General features: G+C 39.9%; 2 non-coding genes across 2 annotated transcripts; one reads left to right on the top strand and one right to left on the bottom strand.

The window, feature by feature from the left end:
- Window positions 1-24,716: 24,716 nt before the first annotated feature.
- Window positions 24,717-24,788, bottom strand: TRNAE-CUC (transfer RNA glutamic acid (anticodon CUC)). The gene has a single exon. It is a non-coding gene; the product is annotated as a tRNA-Glu (tRNA).
- Window positions 24,789-25,517: 729 nt separating this feature from the next.
- On the top strand, window positions 25,518-25,589 carry TRNAD-GUC (transfer RNA aspartic acid (anticodon GUC)). Its single transcript has one exon. It is a non-coding gene; the product is annotated as a tRNA-Asp (tRNA).
- Window positions 25,590-27,348: the final 1,759 nt, after the last annotated feature.

Genomic DNA, 27,348 nt, shown 5'->3' with positions numbered 1-27,348 from the left:
GTTTTTCATTATTCACAATAATAGAAGTTCGTGTCTAGTGCTTATTATTGTGCATTTTCCAAATTTTTAGTGCCTGTTGAGCAGTTTTTAGCGCTTAGAAATCCTGGCTCTCATTATAAGATAGGCAGAGAACTTTACAAAAGTTGAAATAATTGGTCAACAACAGGTATAACGACCAATTCCTATCCGATTCGAAGTCATTTTGATGGGGATAAAGCCATACAGCCCCCGCCCAGACACATATCTAGAAATATATTTCGGGGGGTCCCAAGAAAGTGTCTTAGAAATAATAATATAAATACTTATATTAATACGTTATATTAATATAATATAATAATATTATACAATTGTGTTTATGTAACATTACGTAATAATATGTAAATTAATAATGCATTGTTATTACTGCATGAATAGTTAAAGAGACGGTATAAGAATGGATATATAACAAGCACGTAATCATTATCTAGCTTAGTAGTGAAGATCGCCAAAAGTTGTGTAAAAGCAACTGCCCTGGCAAGGAAATTAATGTCAAAACGATAAAGAATTGAATATTTATTGAATAACAAAAAAGGATGACGAAAAGTAAAGTTCCTTATTAATATTTTATGCATGTTATTATAAGTAGTAGTGTATTTGATACTGTCATTCAAAGACGTATGATTCCAATCTAATCTTTGCCTTCCAGTAAGTTCGGTGGAAATAAATGACCAGCGATTAAGCAACAAATGCTAAACAAGTCTTTCGGGGGGGGGGGGAGTCAGGGCCCCTCCACCCTCAAGTAAATACGCCACTGAGTATGTAGCAACACAATAATCTTCCCTGCCAGACCTGGCAACTTGCTGACACTCTCAGTTATTTCTGTTACGTACGAGTTACGCGCGTACAGCTCACTTAACGATTTCTTTATTCCTGCAAAACCTGCTCAGCGGAGCCAGTCACTTCAATTTGCGAATTGCTTCTTCAACAAGATGAATTGACGATCACGGGCGGTTCATTCATCGGGTCTTTCACGTGAGCAACAACATGTCCAAACCTGTACCTGAGTTTAAGCTCAAGACTACATACCGTGCAACAATGAGCCACTGAACTTGTCGGGAAACTGACCACTTATTAGGCAAAAACCTGTCCTTTTTCCTTAAAAATATATATGCCTGGCAACTTTGTACACACACACACACAGTTTTAAAAAGAAACAAAAAACTTCGATCATCAAATAATATCACAAAGCAATAACTAAATCTTCTTTTTGTACAAAGTAACTTGGGAATTTTACACGTGTCTGCATTTAACCTTGCTTATACATATAAAAAAAAGGATTTATTTGTACTAAAAAGTGTTAGATATGTAAATATATATGTAGTTATTTTAATCATGATATGGAAATTTTATTAAGCAAACGGCTTACGTAGCTAAATAAAATGCATTATGCCTCATGGCATCAATTGTAATGCTTGTGCTTAATTTGTGCTAGCAAACTTTCTTCTAAGTAGTGAAAAATTAATCTCCACCTTTATTCCCGTAAAACGAGATTTATATTGACTGAAAGTGCTTTCAATTAGGCATGAAGTAATGGGTGAATATTTAAAATATGCAATGCCTCTTGGAGTTGGGTCCAAGTTTGTATTCACATCACGAAAAACTGCATTCATCTTCTGCGTTTCTTAATATTACATTTATAATATGTAAAAAGTCCTCCTCCGTAGTCGAGCGGGTTAAGGCGTTCACTCGTCTTGAGATCGTTCGCTGCGGGACGGCGTAGGTTCGAATCCGGCTCTGGTCGGAATTTATTCGGCCTGCGTATAGGGCCGGTGGCAACCCACCATCGTGAGGAAATTGGGGAGCTCCGAGTGAGTGAGCGTAATCCGGTGGAGAAGACCTACTATAACGGCTGGGGATACGTCGGGCTGACCCCCCGACTATTCCAATACTGGTTGAAGATCTCCACGCTTAGAGGTGACGAAGGAAAGCGTGGGAGGGAGATCGGCAGTCGGTAGGTATGCCTAGGCCCTTCATGGGCTGTTGCGCAACGGATTATTATTATTATTATTATTAATATGTAAAAAACATTATGTATGTGCTAGAAGCTAATATGTGGAAAATAAATATAGAATTTTTCGGGCTTACATTCCAGCTTACGATTCGCAATGATAATACAAAATCACATTGATTTTAGTATGGAAATATGTATTTATATATAAATCCGTTCCTTGCATAATAAATAAACTCTCAGTCCCCATTGGTCAATTTCTAACAACTTTCTTTTTATATCTGTTTTCGTGACCATCTATCACACCCCTCTTTCTCGGCCTTTCTTTCCCTCAGTTTGTCTTTACGCGTATCTCCTTGTTCAACCTTCTCTCTCTCTCTCTCTCTCTCTCTCTCTCTCTCTCTCTCTCTTTTGTCGTGTCATTTCACACTTTTCTCCTTTCTGTCTATCTCTCTTTTTCTTTTCATTCCACTCATTCTCGCTTACTCTTTCTTCCTCCATTGTGCTTTCTTTCTATACTTTTCTCCATTGGCTCATGTATGCTGGGTTCAAAAAATGGGCTTTCTCACAACACCGTAGTCAAACAATGCCAAATAATTTTCTTTTCAACCTTAAAAGGTTTACTGTTGCCAATTAAGATTACCAAGTCCTAAGAAACGTGGTTGCCACCTTCTAAGAGAAAAGGTTTCCAACTCCATAATCACAGTCATCATCTTATTGAAATGCATATATCCTAATAAAAATAGATTTTTCTTCTGTGTTCCCAAACTTTTTCGTTACACGGCGGCCAAGGCCGGAGCCTCCAGGGCGCCGCGGCACACACGTTGGGAAGTGGGAACCACTGGTCTATGGGCTTTGCAGGTAGCCTAGCTACCTAGAATATACGCTCCTACTTTTCTCTCTCCTACTTTCCTTGTCGCTGTCCTCGCCTGAATTTTCAGTCTGATCTGAACCAAGAACGAACTTATCGATGGGAACGACACCCAGAAGTGAAACTGAAGAGGTTGACTGTGATTTCAAGAATGAAACCTGTTTCTCACAATTCCAAATATTTGAAAATTCTAGCTCAATTGTTCCAAGATAGAATTTTCTCAAGGTTGCCTCCCCATTCTATTGTTGTTAAGCTTAGTGGGTTGCCATAAGATGCCCTTTAAATAGGGTCATTCCTCTTTGAACAGCCATAATAATTCTATGTTTAGAAAATATTATATTCATAAATGAAATTATAATCATTGGCAATTATTAGTAAAATGAAAATTGCAGAGTTCTGGAGTCTGCCACAACAAACCCATTCGTTTACTATAAGAACGAAATCGAAATTCTTGTAAAATCTGATTTTATAGGTTCGCATTCTAGCATGGCCCCTACCATGGGTGCGGTCCTGAAAGGTGTTGTTTATACTACAAGGGAGAGTGAATGAAAACATTTGTTGTTGCTTCTTATCTAGTAGATTTCTGTATGTAGGGTTGCACAAGTTTTCTGCATGTTAGCACAGACCTATTGCTCATCTACATATATTTTCAACTTTGAGTTGGTCCCTGTATACTTTAAGAAGAATAAGTCTTTGGGGACGTCCACGTGCAGTCACTTATGCGCCACTGCGAAGGCCTTTCCATCCATCTGCCTGCGAACTGAGGCCATTGTCGAACTTTCTCCTCCATTAGTAAACTTGCTGGTGTGGTAAGCATACAGAGATATTGAATTTTCATTTGCCGAGACATTTCTGAAAGTTTTAGGCTGACAAAGAAAGAAACCACTTCTCTTCACTGGTGCAAGTGTGTAGATGAGGCGCCATGTTTTATATAACAAAAAAAAATGGCGTTTTGAAGCTCACTTGATTAGTGTTGCAGACTTGAGGTCGTTTTGTAAATCACAGTTGATACCTCATGTAAATTTGAGCTGTATACAGTCTGCCCTACAGTTTGTATTGGACTTTCAAGGTTTTCATTTCACTCTTGTAATAATGTGTATTTCGAAACGAGAACGAGATGGATGTGTATAAATCGAGACGAGACCGAGACGTTTCCTCTCTAAACTCTACTAAACACCATCTCGTTACGAAACCAACCTTGAATAGCAACCATACGAAACCATCCCGCGTAAAATGAATGAACCCACACCTTCTGTTCTCCTAACCTGCTCGCCGATGCGTTACCCTCCCCCCTCCCCCTTTTTACAGCACACGTAATGGTGTAAGCAGATAATCGTGTAGTGGAAAAGGTCGCTGCAGAAGACAAAAAAGACACCTGTTCATTCTTAAATCCAGCGATGCTTCCTTTGTCGCGACGCTACACGCTTCGCCCACTTTGTAGGTCCACCTGTTCGCATGGTATCGTGAGCCACATGCACGCACCTGTCGTCCCACCACACTCCAGTGATTCAAACCAAAGCCCTTCAGCCTCCTGATAGCCAAGGTTATCCGTTTCGTGATTCCGCCAGCCCCCACCCACCCCCTTTGTTTCGAAATTAGCCTTGTGTATCAACAATAGTAACGTATCGGTGGGTATGGTTTGCACATCGCGCTACGACGCTGAGGTTCCCGGGTTCGAATCCCGGCCTGGACATGTGTTTTTTTTAATCAATGTCACTTCATCATATCATCATCACTCATCCTCATCGTCGCGATTAGCCAAAAATTGAATAAAATCGACTCTAAATAACCAAGATCAAATCGAATCGAATCTTTTAAAGGCATCGTCATTGCCTTGTACGATTTACCACTAAAGCGATCAATAAAAATTATCATGATTTAATAAGTAAATAAATAATCTAATTTAACAATAAATATCATGCCTATACGGCACTACAAAAATTTCTGGATTATTTAGGCAGTTTCTCCTATTCTGATACCAGCTATTGAACTACAAGTATTTGTAAAATAGAAAATAATATAAAATGTAGTGTAGACTCATTTTTGTTTTGTATGTGTGTTGTCAATGTAGGGTAGCTGGAAACGTCCTAAATGACACTAAATTTAGTACTCTTTGTGCATAATATTATTTAGCTAGTCCGAACTATCCTACACAAAGACAAGTAAATGCGGCAGATGAGACCAAAAAAATACATACTGTAGTTCAGACCAATTGTTTAAATGCATCATTGAGAAATATTCAGAAAGGTGCATTAATAAACGCATCGATTCATGCCTTAAACGACAGTTCGACTCACGTCATATTGATGAACTTAGGCATTACTTTTACAAACGATATCAAAACTGTATCCTACTGTAAACCTGATTCTTGGCAAAGACTAAAGATGCGTTTCTGGTGCATCAAATAGGTATAATGCATTTAGTTTTCTGCGTGTATCATTGTATTTTTCTTAGCTTCGCAATAATAATGCCAGTTTCGGAAACTTATGATTCTCTACATTATCTAAAATGTTTAGGAAATTAGTTGCATATTATCGATTTAGTCGAGAAATTGTACATTTTGGTGAAAATAACGTTTTAATAGTGCACAGCATCGCTGTACAATGTTAACCTTAGGGCAAACAAGTGACGAACGAACACAGCTATGTTGGCGCCGCCACCGGAAAAGTTTGGCGATCACATTTTGCCAATCTAAATTCCGAGCTTGTGTAACTTTTCTAACACATTCATTTCTCTTCAGGTCGATTGTTAACCTGAAACAATTCCAGGTGATGATGTTGGCGATATATATAGACATTACAGACATTCTAGAAGCTTATATCATACTGAGTAACGTGGCAGCTATCATGATAACTTCGACATAAAGGAATGGACATAAATCTCCTATTGTCTTAGCATAAAAAGGGAAGAACGAAATACTAGTGCACCTGGTCTCATACAAGCAATGTTATTGACACAATGAAATCGCGAATTACGTAATGTCGCCTTGGTGAATACAACGTCATGCTGCTTGGAGTTTTATCATTGTGCGATTGAAGTAGTCGATTGTTCTCATGTCTTTGTTCCTTGTTGGGAATATGTATTATTTTTATACGTTCTCAGGTGCTGAGATTTTGTTATGCAACAAGCTGTGAGGATATATTGTCTAGCACTTTCTCTTTCTAGCTTATTTGATATTTCGTCTAGTGTTGCCAAATGAAATGAAATTTCTATTGATCCAAAGAAATTTTCCTCACTTCGAAACAAAATTTCATTCGGTCCTAGTATTTTTTTCCATTTCCAATAAAACTTTCCCTACAGAGGGAAATTTTTCTTCTTCAAGGAAATATTTCCAATTCCAAGAAAAAATTTTCCAGTCCAAGGAAAAGTTTCCACGTGCAAGAAAATTTTCCAGGCGAAATCCAATATTAATTGGTTAATAGAAAAATAAATCATTTTCTATTATTTTCGGGTATTTATCTTGCTTCAAAACATTTTATTCCCAGCACAAGCAAATTTTTCCATTACCTACTAATAAAATTTCTCTGAGAGAGGAATTTTTTCTGGTCCAAGAAAGTATTTCCACGGTGAAATAACCTCTCGGCACCATCTCCATCTTATAAGCATATTAATGGGTGAATGGGAAAAAAATGATTCTCTATTTTTCCTGACACCAAAAAGGGACATTTGGGAAAAATAAAAAAAAGAGTATTGTAGGAGAATACCTCTCACAGTGAATGAAAATATTCCATTGCGAAGAAAAATTTATTTGCAGTATTTACCAGAAAAGATAAGAAAAAATGAAAGAAATTCACATGAAAATTTCCCCAGGAAATAGGAGATTTCTTAGAGGAAATAATGTTTATTTCGGGAAATTTGAAGATATCTCTTGGTCAGTAGCGATATAAGTATGTTCAATACTGAAAATGGTTTCTTCAAGTTTTGTTTAGAGGCGTAATACAATCTAAGGAAAAATGTCAACGCTCTTGACTGTGGTAGCAACTGTCCCAGGTTCGATCCTCGATGGAAGTTCCAAGATTTTCGGTCTTGGCCCAGTATCGTGAGGACAACTGCCTGAAAATAAGAAATTGTGGCCTCCGTCTCGAAAGCCAGAAGAGGGGGCAAAAAATCTAACCATGCCGTCCCCCATTGAAATACCTCTTGGCAGGTTCTGGCAAGACGAGAGTCACGGACGAGAAGAGTCTGTCATTTAACGTCCCGGCACCATCCCCATCTCGTAAGTATATTTGGGATTTTTTAGTGGCACCAACCAGAAAATTTCCCATTCGATGACTGGCAACACTGAACGCAAAAGTTATCAGCATTTTTTGAATCGGCAGGACTCATTACTTCTGATAGAACGACAATTCATTGTATGCTCATGCGTTCACGGCTAGTTAAGATCTAGAAACAACTGCGGCGATAAGTCTACGTTGTAGTTCTGTAAAGGAGCATAAAGCATGTCTTTTCTTTCTGGTGTAGCATGTGTGCAAAATACAGTAAAACCTCGTTAAACCGGATCCTAACTACAGACAACAAAGAAAGGAAGATGGCGCTGCATGGGCACCAATCGAACATTTCATTCCTTGATGATTCTTGACCTTCGTAGAGTGTTAGAAATTACAATAAAGTTTACAATATTTTACTGTTAAAATTTTACAGTCGTGAGTGCGGACATCATAATTTCGTCATCTCTGAGATCTGGAGTACAACTAAGACACACATTAGGAAAACTTCTTTCAAATTTAAATTGAATCATACATATAGATATAATAAATTGCAATTGTTCAACATAAATATATTTGAAAAAATTAAATTAAAATTACATTAATTTCCGATCAACCTTATAATACTTATTAGTAGTTCTTGATCGTCATTTATGCAGTCAACATTTCATAGTGTAAATTTAGATAGTTTTTCGATATCCAAATCTTGCCAGTAGTGTAATTGGGCCGGTTCTACGCCGTACTTGGTACGAGCCCTTTTTTTTTATGGATTTAATCTCAGTAGTAGCATATTTTGACGATTTTTTTGTTGATTTTATAGCGTTTGACGACTTTTCAGTGCAATTTTTACCGCATCTCATTTTTTTTCCCACTCGTACTTGGTACGAATGCCACGATCTTACGTGATATAACTTAACCTATCTTTTTTTTCTTACGATTTTTTAATTTTTTTTACGATCTTATGTGATATAACTTAACCTATCTTTTTTTTTATTTACGCACCGAACTAACCTACATTGGATTCTGTTTGTTTTAATATTTCAGTATTTTAAGGTTCTTTAACCTAAAATGTGTTGGATGTTGATTGGTACGAACCCTTTTTTTTTTTTTTATGGATTTAACCTCAGTGGTAGCATATTTTGACGATTTTTTTGTTGATTTTATAGCGTTTGACGATTTTTCAGTGCAATTTTCACCGCATCTAATTTTTTTTCCCACTCGTACTTGGTACGAATGCCACGATCTTACGTGATATAACTTAACCTATTTTTTTTTCTTACGATTTTTTAATTTTTTTTACGATCCTAAGTGATATAACTTAACCTATCATTTTTTTTTTTTATTTACACACCGAACTAACCTACATTGGATTCTGTTTGTTTTAATATTTCAGTATTTTAAGGTTCTTTAACCTAAAATGTGTTGGATGTTGATTGGTACGAGTCCTTTTTTTTTTATGGATTTAACCTCAGTGGTAGCATATTTTGACGATTTTTTTGTTGATTTTATAGCGTTTGACGACTTTTCAGTGCAATTTTCACCGCATCTAATTTTTTTTCCCACTCGTACTTGGTACGAATGCCACGATCTTACGTGATATAACTTAACCTATTTTTTTTTCTTACGATTTTTTAATTTTTTTTACGATCCTAAGTGATATAACTTAACCTATCATTTTTTTTTTTATTTACGCACCGAACTAACCTACATTGGATTCTGTTTGTTTTAATATTTCAGTATTTTAAGGTTCTTTAACCTAAAATGTGTTGGATGTTGATTTTTTTTTAGTATGTGACAATTTTTTTTTTACGAATTTTTTAAAACTGTTCCGTCACCCTCTCGTTCTTCACGTCGTGGACGAAGGACTTCTCGGCGACCAGGATGACGCTGCACACGGTGTCCTCGGGCAAGGCTTCGTGGAACTCGCAGACGATCTTGATGTTGGTGCGATCGTTGACCACCACCTGCTTCCTCTTCGTCGTGTTGATGACGAACATCGGCCTGCGGATTTTGAATTCGCTGGGAGTGTAGTACACGTCCACGCTTCCCTCGGTCACGCGCTTGTAAGCCGTGTAAGCTTCGTAAAGTTTGAGGTAATCGTCTTTGGTCATGTCGAGGTTGTAATTCTCGCGCGGGAACACTTCGTTCCTACCGTTCTTGAGATAAACGTTCTTGATCTTGCAGTCGTCGAACTTGCTGGAATCTTTTTCCTGGTTGTTATCGCGCCCGGTTTGAAAGAGCACTACGACGAAATCTGGCATGTCGAACTGTATGTTGTTGAACTGAGTCGTCACGTCGAATTCCATGTGACTTCCCGACGCCAACTTCTGCACGCACTGGTAACCGTGAAAGTGAATCGGCACCTGCGGACTCTTCAAGATCTCCGCTTTGTACTTGAGGGCGTAGTTTGTTTCGTATTCCACGATCGGCATTCTCAATTCCATGCTCCGGATGACGCACTTGGCTGCTTCGGGTAATGTGTTGACTATCGGCGTGCCGTCGGCGTTCAAGTTGGTGTATCGCATCAGTGCGTCGTTGTCGTTGGCCGCTCTTCGAAACGTGACGCGCAATCCTCCCTTCCACATGATCTCTTTGTAGTCGGAGAAGAATCCCGGTAGCAGACGCATGGGAAAGAGCACCGTGTGACTTCTCGTCGATATTTTCGTTCCCGCTTCGAATCCTCCCGCCTGGTAGTATGCTGCGTCCGTTTTGGATAATTTCAATGTTCCCACTGCCGTCGACGTGATGCCTGGATAATCGATTCTGTCGATGACGGTGTTGTGTTTCCTCACCTCCACCTGCGAGAACAGGTGAGGCACGAAGTTGTCCACGAGTTTCAAATTTGCATTGGGCGGAAATGCTTCTCCGCTTTCCTTTTTCACCACGTCGAATTGAAGGTAGAGGTCCGCTCTGTGAGGATGAACAAACCCGTCCCCTACGTCCACGTCGTATTCGATCTCCCTGTTCGCTTCGTTGAGATTAGCGAACGTGCGACGGTTGGGAGGGAAAGATTGCAATTCGTAACTTTCGATTTGCTCCATTTTTACTATGTATGGTTATTTATTATACGTTGATCTCCACGATGGCCGTCGTAGTGGCACCTGCGAAATCCACCACGTCTCCTTTCTCGTTCGTCACCACCAACTCTATGTCGTCTATGCGGTTGCGGCATACTGGAAAATAGATCGGCGAAGAGGGTGTGTAGATGATCGGTTCCATGAATTCGGAACTGGGTTTGAATGTGGCGATGATTCCCGTCTGCTTGTGACTTCCCAGCAACTCCCCGTCCGAGGATTTCGTGATCATGCCTTCCGCCACGTTGCAGTGAACGTTCAGAGTCTCTATGGCCAGAAATTTAGGAATGTTTGCTGCCGTGTGCTTGATGCCAGCTTCGAGTTTGGTGTCGTTCTCGAAACCTAAAAGTTCTCCCATGGTGCCCAGGTTTATGGTCTCCGTCGCCGATACGATTTCCACTCTGTGCGTGACCGAATTTTGAGAAAAGTACGTGCCTTTGGGTAACTGAGCTTGCAAAGTGGAAAGATTGTATTGGCCTGGCGTGACGACGATGTGTTCGCTTCCGACGCTAATTTTGTTGTTGTGCTGCGTGACGTTAGGTATGAGGTACATGCTGTAGAATGCACGCAGAGCTACGGATTTAGGATAGACGATGTCGTCGTGCAGCGTGAGTTTCAGGATCGAAGATTCGCTCGTGAGATGGAACACGCCCATCGTGTTTAAGATTCCACAATGCTTTCTGAAAATGTTCCACCGACGGGTTATTTATTTTAGACATGTATGCGAGAACAGAAAGGCAAAGGTGGCCACAGTTAACATCGGTGAAACCCTGGATGCGTTTGTCATTGTAGTAGAGGTTGGCAACACTGAGATACTTCACCAACCTGGCAGGTGGTGTGCCACCGAACGAATCGAAAACAAATGCATTGTTATCGTTAATTTTGAGGTAGCATATCCAATGTGTACCAGGATTTTTGTAACTGTCCAGGTTGACCACGCCATACTCCTTTTTCTTCACAGCAGAGGGTAGAGAATCGGACATGAAAACACCCCTGAAGTTTTTTATTCCCAACAGTTCGATTAGAGATTCAATATCGAAGTTGGACAGGGCTTCTTCTTTTTTTTATATTTTTTCAAAGCATCGAGGTTGCTTTTTTGCTTTTTGGTTATACCTTTCCCCTTCTTCTCCATAGCCAGATTGTGACGTTTTTGTTCTTCCAGTTCCGCCTTGTTCTTCTTCGAGTCGATGACGGTTTTCGCGATGGCGGCGCTTCCGCCGGCCAAACTTCCAACGGCCCCCAATGCTGCCAGGATGGCCGGGATGCTGAATATGAAACCTCCGATTTTTTGCTGTTTCCGCGAACGCTGCAAGCGTCTCAATTGAGGTGTGCTGAGAAGTAATTTCATTCCGTGTCCTTTCGTCAAGCAAGAACGTTTCTTCTCGCGTTGTTTCTTGGTGAGTAACCCATCGAGGGCACCTAGATTTTTCAGATTGGAGTATGGTATCTGGTACACGACACCCTTAGGCTTCATGTTGATGCTCTATATGTTATCTTCACGGTATGTTATTTATATATATGTTCTGAGATTTTTTTTGTTTTGTGTAATTTTTTTCGGTATGTTATTTATATATAAATGTTCTGAGATTTTTTTTGTTGCGTGTAATTTTTTTTTCAAGGATATACTCCGCGCAGAGCCCTTACACAAATTCTATTACGTGCTTTGTTTTCTTACCAAGAAGTTCCTTTGTACCCTTGTACACGATTTGAGTTTTGTTCTCGATTAAAATAGCTAGCTTCTCGTCGGATAACATGTTAGCGTATCGATCTGGTAAAAATAGACTGTATTGTGCGTTGAGCAACAAACGCGCCTTGGGACCATACTGGGTAGAAACAATTGAACCGGAAGTTATCGTGTAAGGTTTGTCCACTTCCAATTCCTGAATTTTTACATACTCTACTGACAAATTTAGCATTTGTTTTAATGCTTGGAGGTCACTCATTTTTTCAGTCGTCATATTGAAGAGAAATTTTTAGTGTGTGTGTTAGAGAAATTTAATTTTTTTTTCACAATGTGTGTTATTTATACATACACTGAAGATTATTTTTTTTTCACGATGTGTGTTATTTTATATATATTTTTTTTTCACGAGATTTTTGTATCGAAGATTTTTTTTGTCTGTGTTAGAGGAAGAAAGTTTGTGCTTCGGAAAATGCGATGATGTGCGTGATGATATCTTCCATCTCTTGTTTCGACTTATGCCAATCATCTGTGAATCGTCTTCTCCCCTGCCTCGCCTCATGCAGTTCATCTAACCTATTGTTTAATTTTTCCCCTGCGGCCGAAAAAAGAGTGTCGAGATCGTCGCACCTCATGCCGCTAATTTCCCGAAGATAATCCTTGACAGCTATTTCACAAGGGATGCGAAATTCCGGCGTTGATCTCGCTACGATCAAAAATTTTCTTATATCCTCACAATCTCCGTTTACTACATGTTTGAATATTTTACACAGTAGTTCGTGTGGCAAGTCGGTTATACCAGACATGATGTTTTTTTTTTTTTTACTGTATGTTATTTATATACCCCACCCAAGTTTTTGTTTCGTGTTCATGGCGATGGTGGTGCCCAGTGCTGCAACTCTTTCTCCCAGCGAAGCGTCTCTGCTAACGAATCTTTCGAAAGCTGCGTGCTCTAACTTTCTGTCTGCTTCGTGACGTGCATCCAGATCGGTGCGAGTGGTGTTGTAGGCGATGTCGTGATCTTTGCATGCGGCGTCCAACGGATTCACACCCTTGTCTCCTCTCTCCAATCTTTTCTCGAGTTTGGTACCCGGTCCGCAGTACTGGTAGCCGGGTAAATGCATCTCGAAAGGTAACTTGTTGATGATGTCGTTCACGAGTCCCTTTCCTTCGACCATGTTCCAGAATCTCGGAGGCAGCGTGTTGATAATTTTAATGAGGTAACCTATGCCCTTGTCGTCGTTCACGATGAAGTTGGAAAGTTTGGCGCTGATCATGTCCACAATTCCTACCTTCTCGTTGTAGAAATTACGATTGCCTGCATTCTCCTCTCCTGCAATAACCAACAATCGGTCTATGAGCTTGCGCACGTCGTCCACCCAAACGAACTCTTTGGGTAGGGTGTTGTAGAGTTTGACGCCGCTGCCTGTTTTGACCTGGTTCCATATCGGCTTGATGAGATTTCTGTACTTCTCGCCGCTGCTCGATTTCACCCTATTCTGCGAGGCGTCGTTGTTCTGGTACAAGGCATCCGTCATGATCAAAATTTCCTTGTAACTCTGGTAATCTTCGTCGGTGTAATCTTTCGGCTGCTTTTTGGCAACGAGTTCCCACAGTCCCACCGTACCCGGATACCTGTTCCAACTATCCTTCTCGCCTAAATTAACTTTAATGTCGTTGCCTTCGAAGGTCACCTTCGATTTTCCAATCTTCCAAACCACACCGCCGCCCTCGTTGCTCTCCATGCTCGGATACAATCCGAACACTTCATCCTTGTCGAATTTCCCCGTGCTTAGGTAGTCTCGTGCCAAAGGTCCCAACTCGATCTTATCCAAAGACGACGACGTGCTACCTATGGCTCGACGTCGTGCCGGTACGTCCCTTAGTTCGAACGGCGTCGAAGGAATGCTCGATATAGGCGTGGGTACGGTGTAACTTTTAGCTGCAAGTGGTACGAGTTCGTTGATCAAATTTTTATTTTGTTCCGTGACGCCTTTAATTTCTTTACCTAGATCGCTGATGGCGTCGATCACAGGTTGATCTTGACGTTTCTTCTCTTCGTAGAATCCGCGATTCTCGGATTTCCAACCTTTGAAGCGTTTCGCGAGGTAATCGCGAAGCTTGAGATTTTCGTCTTCGATTTTTCGTTTCGACATAACGTTATTTATACACGTCGTTTCTCACAACGTTGCAACGTTTAGAAAGTCGTTGATTTTGTTTCTGTATTTTCCGTCGTTGGGTTTTCTCGTCATGTCGATCGTCGCGAATCCGAAATCGTCACTGTTCCAACAGTGGGAGCAGCAGCGTTCCGAAAATTGATTGTAGTTCATGTCTCCGCTTACGTAGTCATCGTACGCGTGCTTGAGGTTGGTGTGATCTTGACGAAACAAACATATGAAATTAGCGTTGTCGCGTACTAACTGTTTTGGAATTTTGGAAAACGTTTGAGCTAGGAAGAAGCAATCTATTCCTTTGTGACGACCTTGCGTGAAAAAGTTGCGAATTTCATTTTGATTTTCCAGGATGACATCGTCGAACACAACGACTGAATTTTCACGACAATCGTCGAGTGGCTTTATTTCCGAAGCGAACGTTGCAATGTCCAGACCATCGTACAGTTTCATCAGTTGCTGGTATTTGGATTGCTCCAAATACCAGCAACTGATGAAACTGTACGATGGTCTGGACATTGCAACGTTCGCTTCGGAAATAAAGCCACTCGACGATTGTCGTGAAAATTCAGTCGTTGTGTTCGACGATGTCATCCTGGAAAATCAAAATGAAATTCGCAACTTTTTCACGCAAGGTCGTCACAAAGGAATAGATTGCTTCTTCCTAGCTCAAACGTTTTCCAAAATTCCAAAACAGTTAGTACGCGACAACGCTAATTTCATATGTTTGTTTCGTCAAGATCACACCAACCTCAAGCACGCGTACGATGACTACGTAAGCGGAGACATGAACTACAATCAATTTTCGGAACGCTGCTGCTCCCACTGTTGGAACAGTGACGATTTCGGATTCGCGACGATCGACATGACGAGAAAACCCAACGACGGAAAATACAGAAACAAAATCAACGACTTTCTAAACGTTGCAACGTTGTGAGAAACGACGTGTATAAATAACGTTATGTCGAAACGAAAAATCGAAGACGAAAATCTCAAGCTTCGCGATTACCTCGCGAAACGCTTCAAAGGTTGGAAATCCGAGAATCGCGGATTCTACGAAGAGAAGAAACGTCAAGATCAACCTGTGATCGACGCCATCAGCGATCTAGGTAAAGAAATTAAAGGCGTCACGGAACAAAATAAAAATTTGATCAACGAACTCGTACCACTTGCAGCTAAAAGTTACACCGTACCCACGCCTATATCGAGCATTCCTTCGACGCCGTTCGAACTAAGGGACGTACCGGCACGACGTCGAGCCATAGGTAGCACGTCGTCGTCTTTGGATAAGATCGAGTTGGGACCTTTGGCACGAGACTACCTAAGCACGGGGAAATTCGACAAGGATGAAGTGTTCGGATTGTATCCGAGCATGGAGAGCAACGAGGGCGGCGGTGTGGTTTGGAAGATTGGAAAATCGAAGGTGACCTTCGAAGGCAACGACATTAAAGTTAATTTAGGCGAGAAGGATAGTTGGAACAGGTATCCGGGTACGGTGGGACTGTGGGAACTCGTTGCCAAAAAGCAGCCGAAAGATTACACCGACGAAGATTACCAGAGTTACAAGGAAATTTTGATCATGACGGATGCCTTGTACCAGAACAACGACGCCTCGCAGAATAGGGTGAAATCGAGCAGCGGCGAGAAGTACAGAAATCTCATCAAGCCGATATGGAACCAGGTCAAAACAGGCAGCGGCGTCAAACTCTACAACACCCTACCCAAAGAGTTCGTTTGGGTGGACGACGTGCGCAAGCTCATAGACCGATTGTTGGTTATTGCAGGAGAGGAGAATGCAGGCAATCGTAATTTCTACAACGAGAAGGTAGGAATTGTGGACATGATCAGCGCCAAACTTTCCAACTTCATCGTGAACGACGACAAGGGCATAGGTTACCTCATTAAAATTATCAACACGCTGCCTCCGAGATTCTGGAACATGGTCGAAGGAAAGGGACTCGTGAACGACATCATCAACAAGTTACCTTTCGAGATGCATTTACCCGGCTACCAGTACTGCGGACCGGGTACCAAACTCGAGAAAAGATTGGAGAGAGGAGACAAGGGTGTGAATCCGTTGGACGCCGCATGCAAAGATCACGACATCGCCTACAACACCACTCGCACCGATCTGGATGCACGTCACGAAGCAGACAGAAAGTTAGAGCACGCAGCTTTCGAAAGATTCGTTAGCAGAGACGCTTCGCTGGGAGAAAGAGTTGCAGCACTGGGCACCACCATCGCCATGAACACGAAACAAAAACTTGGGTGGGGTATATAAATAACATACAGTAAAAAAAAAAAAAACATCATGTCTGGTATAACCGACTTGCCACACGAACTACTGTGTAAAATATTCAAACATGTAGTAAACGGAGATTGTGAGGATATAAGAAAATTTTTGATCGTAGCGAGATCAACGCCGGAATTTCGCATCCCTTGTGAAATAGCTGTCAAGGATTATCTTCGGGAAATTAGCGGCATGAGTGTAAGGGCTCTGCGCGGAGTATATCCTTGAAAAAAAAATTACACGCAACAAAAAAAATCTCAGAACATTTATATATAAATAACATACCGAAAAAAATTACACAAAACAAAAAAAATCTCAGAACATATATATAAATAACATACCGTGAAGATAACATATAGAGCATCAACATGAAGCCTAAGGGTGTCGTGTACCAGATACCATACTCCAATCTGAAAAATCTAGGTGCCCTCGATGGGTTACTCACCAAGAAACAACGCGAGAAGAAACGTTCTTGCTTGACGAAAGGACACGGAATGAAATTACTTCTCAGCACACCTCAATTGAGACGCTTGCAGCGTTCGCGGAAACAGCAAAAAATCGGAGGTTTCATATTCAGCATCCCGGCCATCCTGGCAGCATTGGGGGCCGTTGGAAGTTTGGCCGGCGGAAGCGCCGCCATCGCGAAAACCGTCATCGACTCGAAGAAGAACAAGGCGGAACTGGAAGAACAAAAACGTCACAATCTGGCTATGGAGAAGAAGGGGAAAGGTATAACCAAAAAGCAAAAAAGCAACCTCGATGCTTTGAAAAAATATAAAAAAAAGAAGAAGCCCTGTCCAACTTCGATATTGAATCTCTAATCGAACTGTTGGGAATAAAAAACTTCAGGGGTGTTTTCATGTCCGATTCTCTACCCTCTGCTGTGAAGAAAAAGGAGTATGGCGTGGTCAACCTGGACAGTTACAAAAATCCTGGTACACATTGGATATGCTACCTCAAAATTAACGATAACAATGCATTTGTTTTCGATTCGTTCGGTGGCACACCACCTGCCAGGTTGGTGAAGTATCTCAGTGTTGCCAACCTCTACTACAATGACAAACGCATCCAGGGTTTCACCGATGTTAACTGTGGCCACCTTTGCCTTTCTGTTCTCGCATACATGTCTAAAATAAATAACCCGTCGGTGGAACATTTTCAGAAAGCATTGTGGAATCTTAAACACGATGGGCGTGTTCCATCTCACGAGCGAATCTTCGATCCTGAAACTCACGCTGCACGACGACATCGTCTATCCTAAATCCGTAGCTCTGCGTGCATTCTACAGCATGTACCTCATACCTAACGTCACGCAGCACAACAACAAAATTAGCGTCGGAAGCGAACACATCGTCGTCACGCCAGGCCAATACAATCTTTCCACTTTGCAAGCTCAGTTACCCAAAGGCACGTACTTTTCTCAAAATTCGGTCACGCACAGAGTGGAAATCGTATCGGCGACGGAGACCATAAACCTGGGCACCATGGGAGAACTTTTAGGTTTCGAGAACGACACCAAACTCGAAGCTGGCATCAAGCACACGGCAGCAAACATTCCTAAATTTCTGGCCATAGAGACTCTGAACGTTCACTGCAACGTGGCGGAAGGCATGATCACGAAATCCTCGGACGGGGAGTTGCTGGGAAGTCACAAGCAGACGGGAATCATCGCCACATTCAAACCCAGTTCCGAATTCATGGAACCGATCATCTACACACCCTCTTCGCCGATCTATTTTCCAGTATGCCGCAACCGCATAGACGACATAGAGTTGGTGGTGACGAACGAGAAAGGAGACGTGGTGGATTTCGCAGGTGCCACTACGACGGCCATCGTGGAGATCAACGTATAATAAATAACCATACATAGTAAAAATGGAGCAAATCGAAAGTTACGAATTGCAATCTTTCCCTCCCAACCGTCGCACGTTCGCTAATCTCAACGAAGCGAACAGGGAGATCGAATACGACGTGGACGTAGGGGACGGGTTTGTTCATCCTCACAGAGCGGACCTCTACCTTCAATTCGACGTGGTGAAAAAGGAAAGCGGAGAAGCATTTCCGCCCAATGCAAATTTGAAACTCGTGGACAACTTCGTGCCTCACCTGTTCTCGCAGGTGGAGGTGAGGAAACACAACACCGTCATCGACAGAATCGATTATCCAGGCATCACGTCGACGGCAGTGGGAACATTGAAATTATCCAAAACGGACGCAGCATACTACCAGGCGGGAGGATTCGAAGCGGGAACGAAAATATCGACGAGAAGTCACACGGTGCTCTTTCCCATGCGTCTGCTACCGGGATTCTTCTCCGACTACAAAGAGATCATGTGGAAGGGAGGATTGCGCGTCACGTTTCGAAGAGCGGCCAACGACAACGACGCACTGATGCGATACACCAACTTGAACGCCGACGGCACGCCGATAGTCAACACATTACCCGAAGCAGCCAAGTGCGTCATCCGGAGCATGGAATTGAGAATGCCGATCGTGGAATACGAAACAAACTACGCCCTCAAGTACAAAGCGGAGATCTTGAAGAGTCCGCAGGTGCCGATTCACTTTCACGGTTACCAGTGCGTGCAGAAGTTGGCGTCGGGAAGTCACATGGAATTCGACGTGACGACTCAGTTCAACAACATACAGTTCGACATGCCAGATTTCGTCGTAGTGCTCTTTCAAACCGGGCGCGATAACAACCAGGAAAAAGATTCCAGCAAGTTCGACGACTGCAAGATCAAGAACGTTTATCTCAAGAACGGTAGGAACGAAGTGTTCCCGCGCGAGAATTACAACCTCGACATGACCAAAGACGATTACCTCAAACTTTACGAAGCTTACACGGCTTACAAGCGCGTGACCGAGGGAAGCGTGGACGTGTACTACACTCCCAGCGAATTCAAAATCCGCAGGCCGATGTTCGTCATCAACACGACGAAGAGGAAGCAGGTGGTGGTCAACGATCGCACCAACATCAAGATCGTCTGCGAGTTCCACGAAGCCTTGCCCGAGGACACCGTGTGCAGCGTCATCCTGGTCGCCGAGAAGTCCTTCGTCCACGACGTGAAGAACGAGAGGGTGACGGAACAGTTTTAAAAAATTCGTAAAAAAAAAATTGTCACATACTAAAAAAAAATCAACATCCAACACATTTTAGGTTAAAGAACCTTAAAATACTGAAATATTAAAACAAACAGAATCCAATGTAGGTTAGTTCGGTGCGTAAATAAAAAAAAAATGATAGGTTAAGTTATATCACTTAGGATCGTAAAAAAAATTAAAAAATCGTAAGAAAAAAAAATAGGTTAAGTTATATCACGTAAGATCGTGGCATTCGTACCAAGTACGAGTGGGAAAAAAAATTAGATGCGGTGAAAATTGCACTGAAAAGTCGTCAAACGCTATAAAATCAACAAAAAAATCGTCAAAATATGCTACCACTGAGGTTAAATCCATAAAAAAAAAAGGACTCGTACCAATCAACATCCAACACATTTTAGGTTAAAGAACCTTAAAATACTGAAATATTAAAACAAACAGAATCCAATGTAGGTTAGTTCGGTGTGTAAATAAAAAAAAAAATGATAGGTTAAGTTATATCACTTAGGATCGTAAAAAAAATTAAAAAATCGTAAGAAAAAAAAATAGGTTAAGTTATATCACGTAAGATCGTGGCATTCGTACCAAGTACGAGTGGGAAAAAAAATTAGATGCGGTGAAAATTGCACTGAAAAATCGTCAAACGCTATAAAATCAACAAAAAAATCGTCAAAATATGCTACCACTGAGGTTAAATCCATAAAAAAAAAAAAAAGGGTTCGTACCAATCAACATCCAACACATTTTAGGTTAAAGAACCTTAAAATACTGAAATATTAAAACAAACAGAATCCAATGTAGGTTAGTTCGGTGCGTAAATAAAAAAAAAGATAGGTTAAGTTATATCACATAAGATCGTAAAAAAAATTAAAAAATCGTAAGAAAAAAAAGATAGGTTAAGTTATATCACGTAAGATCGTGGCATTCGTACCAAGTACGAGTGGGAAAAAAAATGAGATGCGGTAAAAATTGCACTGAAAAGTCGTCAAACGCTATAAAATCAACAAAAAAATCGTCAAAATATGCTACTACTGAGATTAAATCCATAAAAAAAAAGGGCTCGTACCAAGTACGGCGTAGAACCGGCCCAATTACACTACTCTTGCCTTTGTGTTTGCAATAATTATAACTAATAAATAAATATTGACTTCTTCGATTTTTTAATCGCACTTAAAAATGGATGACTTAACCAAAAATTATACACACAGACCTCAAAATATTTTAATTTAATATTTTAACTCTAGTGCAAAGCTGTGAATAGTGCACTTTTGATGCATCGAAATAGGACACAGAAATGCTTCAAAAAGCTCTTTAATCAGCTGTTGTTGATTGTGATGATTGTGCATCAATTGAGATCACACAGCTATCATTTCAAGGAAATCAACATTACACGTTTAACTGCTTTCGATCTAAAAAAAATGTGTTGGAAAATTGTTAGGGTTACAACATGTCTAGTATTCAAACATACATGTCACTGTGTATATAAACTGTAATTACTGAATTCATCAAATAGTAAATCTACCGGAATGTTACCGAACAATTTAAATTTTAAAGAGTAGAAACTAGAAAATTTATGATTGACTGGTGTTTTTCACTGCACATGGGTCAAATAGGGTGAAATTCGCTAGAATTAATAAAATTTACTTTAAGTATTAAATTTACATAGTTTCACATGAAAGTGTTGTTCAATATGTCATTCTATGCATTTATAAACAATGTTGGACAATGATTAACGTTTTTCGGTCTTACCGCGATTGTTCGAACCCGGGGTCTCTACACAAAAAAAAAAGATAAAACTATTGTCAAAGATTTCAGTTACCTATCTTGGGTCAATCAATAAATTTTAATGCCCCAGTGGCGCAAGAGCTCGTGAGGCCCACGGCCTGCTTACCGACTGCTGGCCTCACTCTGTTACGTATCCAATAGGACCAAATAATGTAAATAGTTTGCAAAAGAGGAATAGAGATGGCAGCACCAGGCGTGCAAGACTAAGAATTAGCATAATATATGTGAATAACTTTATAAATAAGAACAAAGCAAATTGGAAAGATGAAAAACAATAGAATCTACTATGAGAAGATAAAGAATAAATATAAAAGAAAGAAATTAATATATAGTATATTCGATAAATCAAATCAGTGACCATATGTAAGTTAATACGAAAATTAAAGAAGTCATAGCACTGATACAAGTTTGTGTTTGAACAGATATAGCATCTGTCTGATTGATTTATCATTCCCATAGCGGAAGTTTTGTTTACATCAGTGGCTGCGCGTTCCAATCGACGCCCCACAGCACTTTTTGGTTGCGCGTTTCAACCGTAGCACCTACTTGGATGCGCGTGTCGGTCGTTTGCACTCTGTTGTACCAAGTTAGGGTTGGCGCGTTCCAATCGCAGCCGCAAGGGAGGATATTAGTATTATTCCCAAAAGCTGGAAAAGGATAAAGGAATTCATTAAATCGTCAAAACATAAATAAATTGAAATCCAGATCCAGAACGTCCATTAAGAAGGAAGTCCAGATCCAGATTTGTCCATTAGGAAGGAAGTCCAGATAGAAGAATATTCAAATAGAGAAAAGAAATAATAAAATGCATATTGAGTTGAAAATTGACTGTATACGAGAATTATATAAGAACGTAGTTTATCATGTAAATATTCTTACTCCATGTATCCTCTGTTTAAATAATATATTCGTTTAAACGTCCTCATTGGAAGGCATCCTGTTTGGTTTTGTTGTCTACAAAGAACCCTACCCTGTAGATAAGCTAGCTGAGGTTTTAAGATTAAGATTTATGCTCCTTGCACCAAATGGAGTTAGCAACTCCCACCTGCCCTGGTGGGAGACCATCCAATCAGTTAACGGGGTGACGTGTGGTCAGCACGACGAACCCCCAGTCGTTTTTGTAGGTTTCCGTGACCGGATTACGCTACGCATTCGTAGCTCCCCAGTTTCCTCACGCTGGTGGGTGGCCACCGGCCCCACACACAGGCCGAAATCTCAGGAGATAAAAATCAGCATCTCTAAAATTGACTAAGAAATATCCACTTATTTCTGTAAAAATTTTGTAGCTTGTCTTGTCTTTTTGAAGCTATTTTGTTGATATGCGCAACATTACATGTCAACAATGCAAGTCCTCATGAATTGTTTTCATTGCTAGACCGTAAACTTGTGTGGGAAGAGAGACATGTTGTTGCTTGGTCTTAAGCTGTATTTGCATCTTCCTGCAAAAACACTTCAAGCCGGATTAAGCGACGAAGCATTCAACAAATCGTGGGTGAGATTCAACCGGCGTGGCTTTCCGACAAAGGAAAAAGCGCGCGAAAGAAACAAAGGAATCGTTGTTTCGGTCGCTAACAATTAAAAGCAACAATGACGTTGAGCTCAGATGTCTTGGAAACGTTTCAGAATTGCAACGACGTGTATTCACAAGATGGCCACAAGTAGGGGTGGTTAATTGAGGCTCTTCTAGGGTAGGACCAGTGGCGTATATGATCCCGGCCCGAGGTGTAGCGAACGGTACCACCACAATGGGCTGACCTGGGTATGAGGGAGAACTTTACATTTGCCTATGGCTCGAAATGGAAATTTTTACGAAACGGAACGCTTTACGTTCGTTAATGTCTTTCTTTCTTTTGTCTCTGACTACTACTACGGCGATAAGGTTAACGATGGTGAAATGACGCGCTGTATTACAATGAATGATTGTTAATATTAAAACATTTATAGAAACATCAAATACCTTGCGGCTGCGGGACGGCATGGGTTCGATCCCGGGTTCAGTCTCCGGGAATTTTCGGCCTGTGTATAGGGCCGGTGGCAACACACCATCGTGAGGAAATTGGGGAGCTACGAGTTATTAGCGTAACACGGTCCCGGAAATCTTCTACAACAGCTGGGGATTCGACGTGCTGACCACACGTCACCCCCATTACCAGTTGAAGAACTCCACACCTCTAGGTAGGATTGTGGGAAGGAGACTGGCAGCCGGGAGATAGGCCCAGGCCCTTTCGAGGGCTGTCGAGCCATGGGTTATTATTATTATTATTATTATTATTATTATATAAAATACATTGGACTCGAGTGTTCTGGAATTTTCTTCCATTTTAAAAATTTAAACAGGCGGAAATCGTGAGTGGTGTAGTCGACTCGCCCAACCATGAAAAATATTTTTGAATATCCTCAATACTTCGTCTTATTAAGGCTTATTAAAATAATCAATTTGTGCAAGTGAACAATTATTATTTTGCATATGATCAAAAATTGGAGTTATTCTTCACAGCGTCAACAATATCTGCACAACTTTAGAGAAATGAGGGACCATAAAAAGATAACTCATGATTTATGAGAATTTATAATTAGGGGATATCTCTGTCAGAACAATAGAATCCACAACACACGACAAATAATAATAATTGACAAATTATTATATTAAATTATTGACAAAATAATTAGCTACTTTTTCTGAAGAAAAAAAATCCAAATTTTTGTAATGTTGCACCAAAAGTAGGTTTTTGAAAGAATAAAAAAAAATTTGGACAAACTATGCTTCAATTTTGTGTACTAAATGTTACTGGTAGTTGTTACTGTAGAAATTGCATAATTGATACTCTAGGAAATAGTGACAAGTAGAAATCTACTACAGAAAATGTCTATTGGCGTTTTTCACTTTTTTGTTGCAATTTTGAGTTAAGTTGAGTTGATATTAGGAATAATACATATATTACTAAATTTCACTGTATTATTTAAATATTATGATTTTCTTGCATAAAAAGGATAGTTTTTTGTCTACCATTAGTAATTACGTGGCAAGTATTACATAAAAGTTCACCCATGATGACCCTATATCCAATAGTCAATTTCGGTCCAGTTTCTCTTCTCGTTGTTACTTTTAACTTGCTTAAGTGAGATAGTAAGTGTAGTATTTAGCTAAAATTAACTTCCTACACACATGTAAATACATAAATTGCCCTAATGATTTGATCTTAAAAACCTGGAAAAGTCAGGGAATTTTGTTTTCATGAAATTGTAGACACCCTGATTAGAGTCAGCTTATATTTCCTAATTTTAAAATATTGTGTACTGTTGATATTTAAAAATAATGTGCTGTTCATAATTAACATGTTTTTCAAAATAACTACGTATTTATCAGCGGAAATAATCATTATATCTGCTACTCATACAGTGAAATGAGAGACTTCGTGAGGAAAGTTGGAAACATTTTTCTAGACCTAAAATGAGCAACAAACTCTCATACAACCAAATATGTTTATAAATTTAGGTATTATTTCATTTACTTAACACATACAGTTTAAAAAATAGTTTTAAAAAAATATTCCGGCACCGGGAATCGAACCCGGGCCTCCTGGGTGAGAGCCAGGTATCCTAGCCACTAGACCATGCCGGAGACATACATTTTGTTCCTTCATTCGATTTATCAATGCCATCTGTGATACACATTAGTAACTTCGTCTACAGTCCTGTCACTTTTTCAAAATTTCCTTCGTGAATATTGAATCAAGTATAAAAATTGCTGTATCATGGCCGCAAAAATTGACAATTCCTTCGACTCGTACATTTTACATATTCAATAAAAAAAAATGCAGTTGTGGTGCCAACAATACAGGCAATATAAATGTGAGATTTTATCAATGTTACTCAAATTATTAGTTACATAATATCGTAGGCTCTCCTTTATACGTATTGACAAGTTACACGTACTACCTTTTTCTGCCAAGTATTAATTTGCACAAATTCTGGTCATCGATAGAGCAACACTTTCGCGTTGTTAATATCATATTCAATGTGTACCCTAAAACTAACTATGCAAGACTAATCAAAGTGAATTTGATGAAAAGAATGCTTATTAGTAGAACTTGCAATGCGAGATTTTATGATAATCGCAGAAATCTTGCGCATGTTTCATTACTGGCTATCGCAAGTAATTGATACACAATTTTCTGCAACGTTTCTACAACACATCAAGTATTTGATGATTTATAGCTTAAACAATGTATGAAAAAGCAGTTGAATAGGCTTCTGTCACGAGCCGGAAATGGCCTAAACGTAACACTTGTTCGTGCGGGGAACTACCTCCTTAAGACGTGTAGTAAATATAACGACGCTTGTGCTTGTGTCCTCGGTAGTATAGTGGTTAGTATCCCCGCCTGTCACGCGGGAGACCGGGGTTCGATTCCCCGCCGGGGAGAATTCTTTTTAAAAACTTTTTATAGCACAATTATGTATTTGTTTTTGATTCTTATTTACAATTTATATGTATTTCATTGTGTCGCATGTGTACGTTGGATAAATTATTGGGATAGCTTCGGCATTCTCTTAGTTGAAACTATACATGGTCATTATGTTTGAATTTTTTAGAATACATACACTCTCTCATATAACTACTTGCGATAGCTCCCGTAAATTATATAATTGAACATAGTGGCGCCAACTTATAAGGGCCTGTGGAGCTCGAGCCCACCAAATAATTTGCATATTGTTATGTTTTATTTTAGAAATTAAGTCCCCAGGCTTAATACATCAAAATGTTTGATCATTATCTATGGCGCGACAGCCCTCGAAGGACCTTGGTCTATCTCCCGACTGCCAGTCTCCCTCCCAGAGGTGTGGAGATGTAATGGGGTGACGTGGGGTCAGCAAGTCTAACCCCCAGTCGTTATTGGGTTACGATACTCACTCGTAGCTCCCCAATTTCCGATTGTTTGTGGGCACCAGTCCTATAGTAACCCTATAGCGCCTCAGCCCAATATTGGGCCCTGGCTTACCTACCGACTGCTGGCCTCCCCCAAAAGGTACATGGTAATACGAAATTTCCCATGAGTAACATGCTTATATTAAGGGCAATTCATGTATTTACATGTATGTAGCAAGATTATATTGCTTCAAATACTTAATTTAATTTGTTTGCTTGTTCTTACAGGTATCGACATGGTGAATGTGAAGAAATGGACAAAATAAGCATATATTTAGTTTTCTCTTTGTTAACTTCCAAACCTATCTCTTTAGCAGTTTTGAAAAATATTTTAGCATTATTCTTAATTGTATTCACATCATCCCCCAGTAAGTCTACATCATCTGCATATGCTAACAACTGAGTCACACCATTTAATTTTAGTCCTTCTTTAGTTTCTTTTACCTTCCTAACAGCATATTCTAAGGCAAAATTAAAGAGCAATGGAGATAATGCATCTCCTTGTTTTAACCCATCATGAATTGTAAATTTGTCAGACATGTTAATACCCACACGAATTTTACTTTCTGTTTCACTGGTGCATATTTTTATCATACTAACAAGCTTCTTAGGTATTCCAAACTCTACTAATATATTATATAATTTATCTCTTTTGACCGAATCATATGCTTTTTTGAAATCAATGAATAGCTGATGGACATTTTGATTATATTCCCACTTTTTTTCAAGTGTCTGTCTGATGTGAAAAATTTGATCTGTAGTTGATCTGTTACGTTTAAATCCACATTGATAATCACCTATAATTTCATTAGCATATGGGGTTAGTCTTGTTAAAATAATGTTAGACAATATTTTATATGTTGTTGAGAGTAGAGAAATTCCACGGTAATTATTGCAGTTCATTTTATCACCTTTTTTAAACACAGGAACAATTATGGATTCTTTCCACTGTTGAGGGATTTCTTCTTTATTCCATATTAAACAAATTAATTTATGAATTTGACATATTAATGAATTTCCACCATATGTAATTAACTCAGCTGGTATTAAATCAATGCCAGGTGCTTTGTTATTCTTTAGCCTTTTAATAGCATCTTTAACTTCAGTCAAGTTAGGTTCTGGAACTAAAGGTTCTGCTGTGTGGACTTCATTCACTTCTGATTTATCTCCTACATGAACATTTAAAAGGTCATTAAAGTAGTTCTTCCATCTATTTAGAATATCTCTTGGGTCAGCTAGAAAATCACCGTCTTTA

This window comes from Lepisma saccharinum, chromosome 1, assembly GCF_977018435.1.
Source record: "Lepisma saccharinum chromosome 1, izLepSacc3.1, whole genome shotgun sequence".
Lineage (NCBI taxonomy): Eukaryota > Metazoa > Arthropoda > Insecta > Zygentoma > Lepismatidae > Lepisma > Lepisma saccharinum.
Note: the sequence above shows the minus strand (reverse complement) of the source record. Positions and strands in the feature narration are given on the sequence as shown.